The 9898-nt window shown below is 34.1% G+C and overlaps 1 non-coding gene across 1 annotated transcript; it reads right to left on the bottom strand.

Annotated features, from left to right (window-relative positions):
• Positions 1–9330: 9330 nt before the first annotated feature.
• Positions 9331–9437, bottom strand: LOC129295251 (small nucleolar RNA R71). The gene has a single exon (XR_008589545.1). It is a non-coding gene; the product is annotated as a small nucleolar RNA R71 (small nucleolar RNA).
• Between the last annotated feature and the right edge of the window lie 461 nt (positions 9438–9898).

Genomic DNA, 9898 nt, shown 5'->3' with positions numbered 1-9898 from the left:
GAAATCTAAGGAAATACCTTAGAATTCCTCTTATCTATGAAAAGGCTTCTAAGCTCACTTTTGGTCTCCTTATTGATAAAACGAACTCACACTTAGCTAACTAGAGAAGTTGTTATCTTAATATTATGGAAAAATTTGTGCTCATTAAATCTCTCATCTCTACTCTTCCCACTTATACTATGCAAACTATGCTTTTATCGGACAATGTCTTGCTCAATCTAGAAAAAATAGCCAAAATTTTTCTTTGGGATTCACCATATAGGAGCAAAAAACCTCATCTTCTATCTTAGGATTACATTACTTCTGATAAAAAAGATGGAGGTCTTGGCATCAAAAATCTCAAGAATCACAACATTGCTTACATTATGAAGCTTTGCTGGGGTCTCATTACTAAATCAAATTGTCTGTGGGTGTGTGTCTTGTGAGATAAATATAAATGCAATAAACCTACTATACCCATGGTTGTTAAACCTAGTTCTTGTTTTTACATATGGAATAACATTTGTAAATCCTGGGATAAGTTTATGACTCATGTTAGTTAGAAGGTGGGTAGAGGTGACCAAATATTGTTCTGGTATGATAAATGGTCCCCTCACCCTAACCTTCTCATTAATTATGCTTTCCATAATGCCGACTCCATTTTTCATGCTAGAGTCTCAGATTTTCGTAATACCGCAAGTGGTTGGAATTTTGATCTTTTAAAACACTACCTCTATCTTGATATCATTAGACAAATAGTTGTTATGTAACTTCCTAACCATCAAATTTAGGAAGATGTCTTTTGTTTCGAGGCCCTCCTCTAATGGCAACTTCTCTATTAAATTTGCTTACACAGCCATTAATTCTAGGAAAGATCAAAATCACTCTGATATCTAGTCCAAGATATAGAAATAGCCCACCTATGAAAAAAATTAAATATCATCTTTGGAAAGCTGCATGGGACCATCTTCAAACTAACTACATGTATACAAATGGCAATATTCCACAACCACGATCTTGCCCCATGGGTTGTAACTCCATTGACTTTTCCATCCATATTTTGCACGATTGCAAGGAAGCTAAAGAGGTATGAAAAAAGTTAGTGAATCCTACAAAACTTAATACTTTTTCATCTCTTAATGTATAGGATTGGATAATTTAGAATGCCAAGAACGAGGCAGCCAATTCGACTGTAAGGAAAATTCCTTGGAAGAGACTTTTTGCCCAAGCATGTTGGAATATATGGAAAGCTAAATGCAAGAAGATTTATTCTGAAGATAATATTCTTGAAAGCGACATTGCCTTCTCCTATACTCAACAAATTATCAATGATCTTAAGCTTCAATCTAAGGTCAACTACTTGAACAAGAAAGACAATAGACACGAAGCTAAATGGAGCCTTTCTGAACCCAGTTGGGTTAGATTTGACATCGATGGCTCAGTCAATACTAATAGTGCTACTGCCTGTGGGGGTATTATTATAGATGGTAAAGGAAATTGGATTAAGAGATTTGTCAAAAACCTTGGATACTATCCAAGCACTACAGCTGAACTTTAGGGAATTCTAGAAGGCCTCAAACTTTGTTGGAATGAGAATCTTCCTAAGATCAACGTCCACTCTAATTCTTTAGAGGCTTTATTACTCATCAATAATATCTGCTATGATAATCACCCTCTATCTGTTGATTATAAAAAATATTAGGGACCTCATTATGAGAAATTGGGTGGTCACTTTTGATCATGTCTATAGGGAAGCCAACAAATGTGCTGATTTTCTTGCTCATATGACACCTTATCATAACTTTGATATATGCATTTTTGATAACCTGCCCCCCAAATGTAATAGCCTCATGGCTATAGATATGACAAGACGTTTGTCTCTTACATAGGTTTCCCGTGGCCTTGTATTAAAAAAAATCAGAAACCCATTGCATATTCGATCATCATGGTTGACTCCCGCTAACAATGAGAACTTCAGTAACAAGTTTGTCACGCACTCATTGTCCTTCAACCTTATTTCTTATATGATAACATTCCGAATGATTGGCACAATGACTCACCCAACCATTAGGATGGTTTTGATCCAATGTAGGCCTCCATCCCATCGCCGTACGAAGCACTAAATCTTCCTTCTGGTCATCCGAAGCTAGCATGGTTGGTTAGGTTTTTGGTGATTTACAGAATTTTGAGAGGCAATCAAAGGCCATGAAGGTTGGATATGGGATTCAATGGGAATATGGTAGCGTGGTTTTCTGATTTTTAACCTGCGCATTTTAGTCAATTTGCATAATATTTAAATTACAACTAAGGAACTAGGCACCGTAGACATTTTAGTCATCCATCATCAATTATGCAAGAGGGGATATGAGGCTTCCTGAATGTATCTAACAATTATTAGGTAGGTTGTACAGAACCATTCATAAAAATATGATTTTCACATTAAACTCCAATTGGCAAAATAAACCACTTGGTCATTCTTTAAATCCAAACAATTTTAATTCTCTAATTTATGTTGAACTTTAATTTTGATGATTACAAAATATATATTTTACTTTTGTAGAGATTTTAATTAGTGTTTAGTGGTAATTAAGGGTAAATGATCTATATGCTTAATCTTTATTATCTTATCCAAAGTTCTAAGTTTCTTTAAATTTATTATCGGCATAAGTACTTCTTTTCCCTCCAATTCCTTCTTGAATTTATCTTGGGTATTGAAAAGTTCTAATATGAATTTAATTATGTTGTTATCACTTGGAGTTTACACTTGAAGCTTAAGAGTTTTGAAAGATATTTGATTTTAATCATTAATCTGTATTTTCTCTATATCTATTAATATACAAATCCGTTTAATATGAAACTTCTTTCATTCCAAAATATACTTGCAAAGCTTTCCAAAAACATTTATTTCATTTAAAACATATTTTATATTAAATAGATATAAGTTGTTAAAGTTGGTTGTTAAAGCTTCAAATTTTTCAGAAAATGTTATTATCCTATGTTCACTATTTTAATCATATCTCTCTTGTGTAAACCAGAATGTCACACATGACAATCTATTAAATATTTTGACATTCCAATTTTTCAAAAAAAAAAAAACATTATTATCCTATGCTCACTATTTTACTCATATCTCTTTTGTGTAAACCAAAATGTCACACATGATCAAAATACTCTGTTAAACATTTTGAAATACTCTAGAAAAAACTTGTGCACTCAAAGTCTATAAGCAACCTAACATGATATTATATTAACTCAAATATGAGTTTTATAATAACTATTCCCAATCAAACTTATTTAATATTTCCAAAACATATGATGTGTTATTCAGTATTAGAAATAGAATCTCAACTAAATAAAAGATAATATTAATTATCCAAAACAATTAAGTTAGAATTTAAGATTTCAGATGGTTAGATATTAGTTTAGCCATATCTAATATTAATGGTCAACTAAATATTTATTTATGTATTTAAGGTAAAATAACAAGATAGGGAAAATTAAGTATATGCCTCACCCGCGAATTATAAAAAATGCAGCCAAGTTTGTTGTAATTTGTAATGAGGGTGCAAATATTAAAAAAAAACCCAAATTAGCACAGAAAAAATGAGGTCTCTGATGGGTCGTGGCTGAAGCAAGAAGAGGTAGGGGCGACGGAAAACCAGAGGAAGTCGGCCAAGCCACACGAATTATGCCTCCCTTCTTCTCCAAAATCTCCGAGGATCGAGGTATTGTAGCTTTTTATTTGGCAATCTTGTGTTTGTCCATTCGGTGTCTGATATTAATTTGTTAGGGCTGATCATTTTGTTTAGATCAGTTACGGGACTGGCCTTTGGATTATAACAATTTTTGCTATTTGACTAATTGCTGCATAAACAAATAGGATCAAGAGGCAAAGTAAGAACGAGCACCCTGACTGATGCCATGATTGTTGTCCAATGTGTTTGAACCTGGAAAAGAAACAATAAAAAGAGGAGGATGAAGAAGAAGATGACCAAAAGGCTGAAAAAGAGGAGGATGACCAAAGAGCATGGCTTTGTTGGAACAGGACGAACCAGAGACAAAGAACACAAAGAACTTAGCTTTAGCAAGCACGTAAGATATTGGTTAGTCCCATAAACATTTAACCAGTTTCATCCTCCCACATGGATCACCTTTTGGGAGCCCTTTTTCTTCTTTTTAAATTTCTGTAGTTTAAGGATAAACTTTGAAAGCATAGAAACTTAATTATAGGAGTGAAAAGATAAAATTTAAAATATAGGGACTTATTGAGAATCAATGTAAAATATGGCGATTAAATGGTTAACAGTTTCCACATCAGAATGATCAACAATTTAATCATTTAAAGTATGTTCTCCTTATTACTTGAACGCCTTTAGTATTTGAGTATTGGAAATATTATTAAAGCTAGTGTCTTGTAACTGAAACTTTAGGCATAATTCTTGGAATAGCCTAAAAGACTGAAAGACAAATATTATTAATAGAGTTCTAGTTACAGAACACAAAATGCTAAAGCTAAAAGACACACCAAGAGATTTGGCTCAACTTTCTCCACCAACACACAGCAAGCCTGGTCATTGGGCTCCTTCACCTTGAATGGTTTAACAAATATACAGTATCACGCAACCAGACGGAGAAATAAAAAGACAAGTTAGTTTTGAATGGGACAAATTTCCAAATCCTAAATAAAAGAAGAACCGTAGTGCTGAAGTGCCACAGAAACTGAGCTCCCAATCCCGTTGCTTGATAGATGATAATTGGTGTTTTATTCAGTTTTCATTCATAACTAAATAACCAGCCTAACTAGTTAATTACCCTCAAAACAAAAAGATATCTTCAATCAATTGGACTGGCATAAAGCTGCTTAGTTCAACATAAAATAAAGCTTCTTCAATTTACAATCAAATTCTATAAAATCAGCATCAAGGAGATGGATATAAACTATCAGAAAAGGATCAACCCACAGACAAAGGTACTGCAGATGCATATTCATGAAATGGGTATTTTCTTCTCAGACCCAGTGTGAAAGCACCCATTATCATCAGAAGAACCGTATGTTTTAACACACACATATATAACTCAATGCTTTAACTATTTTCACATTTGAATTTTTTCATGCATGACTGTACTATCAACTGTGCTCCAATGGATCACTCACCCACCTATTGCAACCAAATATCACAAACACAGATTTAGAAATAAGTTAATGTGCTGGAATATGTTTGAAACATTTCTTTTTGATTCTCATATACAACTTCAGCAATGTAGTACTCGATCATAATTCAACCATCTTTTTCACAATGAAGAGGTAAAGATCCATATAAACTAAATTGTTCAACAGTTCACATAAGCATACAATAAATGTTCCCAGCTTGTCTAATAAAGGTTATGTTTTCCGGGTCGAACTAAAAGACGGCTCACAAGAAATGTCGAATGCATGATACTATAAAAAAGTTCAACTTTTAGGCATCCAAACATGATTATGGGTACCAATACCACAGAACATAAGGTAGTAAAAATCCACCTTTTGCCGTCGAAATATGTAATGTAGAAGCCACTGCAATATGCCAACATCATGAATGATATGGCTAAACAAAGAGTCAGCAATCCAGTCATCAGCTTTCTAGGTAGAGATTTGTGAAAATCACGTTCCTCATATCTTGAAGTGAGGACAGACAGAGAAGCCACAAATGATATTAAACTTGAGACTGATGCAAGAGCATTAGATATTGCAAATGTAAGACTTGTTGGATTACTTGCATACTCTGTTATGCCGAATGCAATTGAGAACATTCCACTCGCAATGAGTGATGAAACTGGCATACAAGAACTTGCAGTGAATTTCATCCAATTGATAGAACACATTTGTTACCCACTTTTATTTGTCAATTAGGACCATTTTATTAATGATTTATCACCTTCAAGTGCACACATTGCATTAGATTTGGAACTTTGCCTAAGTTTCTAAGATCAGTGCACTAGGGGCATTTTGGTCCAAAAAATAAACTTTTGAGAAAATGTACAAGAAAAATTGAAAAAGTGCATTTTATGTCCAGTTGATGAATGGTGAAATTATATTTTTAAAATTCATTTTAGTTTGGGGGTAATTAAATAAAAAAGTCAACACTTTCTTAAGTGTCTTAGTTTGTCCTAGTTTTTGGTTTGCCTTTGTGTGAAAATTTTTATATAATTTTGTGCAGCCTGAAACTTGATTAATTTAATAAATTCTCCCTTCTAATTATGAATTTAATTCTGGACATGAATTAGATTTTATTATATCATATGCTATTTAATTGAATTATGTGATTTATGTGACATAGGTGGCATGTGACTTGTGCATCAATTGGGCAATTGAGGTCAACACTCCTTGAGGACAATGGCTGATGGTTTGCACGTGAATTATGATTATTTTGAGGGATTAGATCAGCTAAAATGATGTGGATGACATATGGGAAATTAGGCACACATTGGAATCATCTACAAACCAATAGGAAGTTGCCACCTTGCAAGTGTGACAAGGCTCCCATTTACATTTTAATTTCTTTTTCCTTATTTTAATTAAGCTTCAGCTGATGGGAGACACCAAGGAGCACGCCATTTTAAGTCCCAAATGGGATCCAACACATATCTCATTCATCTTCCACATTCTCTCTCTCTTGTTCATAGTGTTCTTCATTTTCTCTCTTTTGTTCTTCATTTTCCAGCACCCTAACCTCCATTTTCAGCCACCAAACCTCCACAAAACTCATACCATTCTTCTCCTCTCTTCATTTTCGTTCCATCCCTTCCATTTTCACAAGGATTGAAGCTCATTTCCATCATTCAAGAGCTATGGAGTTTGGCCTTCACAAGCAATCACTAGGGTTCTTGAAGATGAAGATTGGCTAAGTTTCTTTGTGGAATCCTAGAGAGATGAAGATGGAGGATGAGTCTTGAGCTTCAAATTGGCTAAGTTCTTTTGTTTCCTATCCTCTTCTCTTTTTACTAGATGGTTAGATTCCTTAATCTAGGGTCTAATCATCTTAGCTTATAAATTCTAATTTGAATTTGATGTTGATGTAAAGAGAGAGGATTGTTTCATTTAATTTCTTCCTTGGACAGCCATGACTGAATTTTGCCACTCTTTGTTTGGCACATAATCTTGTGTTTTTCAATTAGTGAATTTCTTGTGTTAATATTGCATAATCTTGTGGTGTTAATGCTTGTGTTATTGAGTAGCTTGACATAATCTTGTGGTTGCTCAATTTATGTGTTTGACCATGGCTGTTGAGAGAGGATTTTGAATGAATCACTTGGCTAATGTCTTCACTAATTGGTTAATTGAACTAGGGACTTTAATCTAAGACCTAGGGAGGTTAGCTAATTAGGTTAATTGGCTTAGGATAATTTTCTTAAGTCATGACAGCTTTAGTCAAGAGGAAAGGGAAGCTAAACTTAGCCTAATCATGAGAAGATAATGAGTCCAAAATCAACTAATCTCTAGGGTTCCATTATTGTAAAAAGGGAAGTTCATTTCACTCACTTTCACTAGCATTTTAATTACTTGCATATTAGGTAATTAGTTTAGATAATTAGATAGATAACTAAATTCCTACAAACTTTGGTTGATTTATTTCACTAGATAACTTTCAATTAGACTTAAAACCATTCCTTGGGAGATGACCTAGGGTTGGCCCTATATTGCATTAGGGTTAGCTTTAGTGTAATTTTGAGGATAAGCGACTAATTTCCTATCAAAATTTTGGCGCCGTTGCCGGGGAATGGTTTAAGTTTAATTCTAAGGTTGTTTAGTACTTAATTTATATTTTTAGTGTTCCTGAAAATTTTTTTGAAAAATTATAAAAATTTGTTTTTGTGTTTTGTTTAGTGTTTTTTGTGTGTTTTGAGTTTTTTTATTCTGTTTTGAAAAAGAAAAAAAAAATTAATGCAATTTTCGTTGGTTTGGTGTAGAGCTGAAAATACTCTGTTTCTAGTGTCTCTGTCTGAAATTGAAAAATTAACTGGGAATGAGTCTGAGGGAATTTGAACTTGAAATTTATTTCATTGAAAGCTCTATATCCTAGCTTCACTTTAAAATTGGTTTGGTCAATTTTGGACGTGGGAAGTGTCCTGTGGAAATTTTACAATCTAACAAGGTCCAGGGAGCCATTACAGAGGATTTCCAAAACCCTGTTTCAATTTTGAGTTAGCATATCTTCCTCTTTGTGCGTTCAAATTGATTGATTCCAGTTTCATTTTTCTTATCGCTGTCTTATCTTTGTTTCTTGTGTTTAGGATTTTCTTCAATTTTTCCATTTTCCTATTTGAAAGTTTGTTAGAAGCTCTGAAGGTCTTCTGGACGAAATCCTGTTTCTCCAGACTTGAGGACCAACTTGTGAAAAATTCTGGGAACGATTGGGCAGGATTTTTAATCTAAAAGTTTTATATAATTTTCCTGTATATCTCTTGTGTTTCTCATAAAAGTTTCAGGGGAATTTATCATGTGGATTTGCTGATAGAAAATTCACAAGTTCACTGTCTCCAGAGAGCCTACTGTGCGAATTCCAGAATTGCCAAAGCTTCTTGATTGAGCATTTCTAACTCTCTTTCTACTTGTTTGGTGTTATTTTTTTTTTCATTTTGTTGCTATTGAGTTTAATAAAAAAAATAAAAAAAAATTATTTCTCTTGCTTTTGTGTGTTTTGACTTGTTTCATGTTGATTTGCATTTTAGTTTAGCTTGTTCTTTGTTCTTAATTTTCTTGAGCTTGATTAGTGCATGACCCGAAGAAAACATACCTCTTTTGTTGAATTAGATTCAGAAATTGAAAGGACTATTTCTAGATTGAGAAGATCATAACCTATTCTTGATTCTCATTTGGTTTGTAATTCAACAATGGAAGGTATCTTAGGACATGAGCATGTGCATAATGAGGGCCATGGGAATGGGAATGAGAATTTGCATGATGATGGCCATGTTAATAATGAATTTGAAGGCTTGCATAACCCTAGAGAGGAGAGGAGCATTAGGCAATTAACTCAACCTAATTGGCATGATAATTCTTATGGCTTATATGTTCCTCCTACTAATGTTCAATTTGAAATTAAATCCTCCTTGATTAATGCATTGCCTAAATTTCATGGGTTACCAGGAGAGGATTGTCATAGGTTTTTGCATACTTTCCTATTGGTTTGTGATACTATGAAGCCTATGCAAGTAAATGTTGATGATGTTCAAGCTAAGGCTTTTGTATTTTCTCTTGAAGGTTTAGCAAAGGAATGGTATTTCAACTACCCTTCTTATGTGAAAGTGAGCACATGGGCTGAGCTAAGAAGACTCTTCTTAGATAAATTCTTTCCAAATTCCAAGGTCACCAATTTGAGAAAGCAAATCTATGGGGTCCAACAAGGAGAGGATGAGAGTCTCTATGAGTATTGGACTAGATTCCAAGGCCTTTTGGCTAAATGCCCACACCATCAAATTTCTAGTGAGAATTTAGTCCAATATTTCTATGAGGGCTTGATTCCAAGAGACAAAGTTAACATTGATGCCGCTAGTGGTGGATGCTTGATTGACCTCACTTCCTTAAAGGCTTGGGAACTAATTGACAAGATGGCTTCAAGTGGTGCTCAATACTCTACAAGGGAAAAGAGAAATGTGAATATGGTAGGTTCCTCAGTTCTTAATGATTCATATGTGGACTTGCTAGCTGCCAAGATTGGGAGAATGTTGGCTCCACAAATATCTCAAGTGAGCAATGTAAGTACTTCTCAAGCACTTGTCCCTTATTCTTGTACTTTTTGTGACTCACCTATGCATGTAGAAAGCAATTGTCCTATTAAGTTTGAACAAGTAAATGCTATCTACAATGGAAAACAATCCTATGGTAGGAGGCAAGGGCAAGGAGCTTATTCTAATACTTACAACCCTTCATGGAGAGACC

Source organism: Prosopis cineraria, unplaced genomic scaffold, assembly GCF_029017545.1.
Source record: "Prosopis cineraria cultivar Desert tree isolate PC_DT_omini unplaced genomic scaffold, ASM2901754v1 PC79, whole genome shotgun sequence".
In the NCBI taxonomy this organism is placed as follows: domain Eukaryota; kingdom Viridiplantae; phylum Streptophyta; class Magnoliopsida; order Fabales; family Fabaceae; genus Prosopis; species Prosopis cineraria.
Note: the sequence above shows the minus strand (reverse complement) of the source record. Positions and strands in the feature narration are given on the sequence as shown.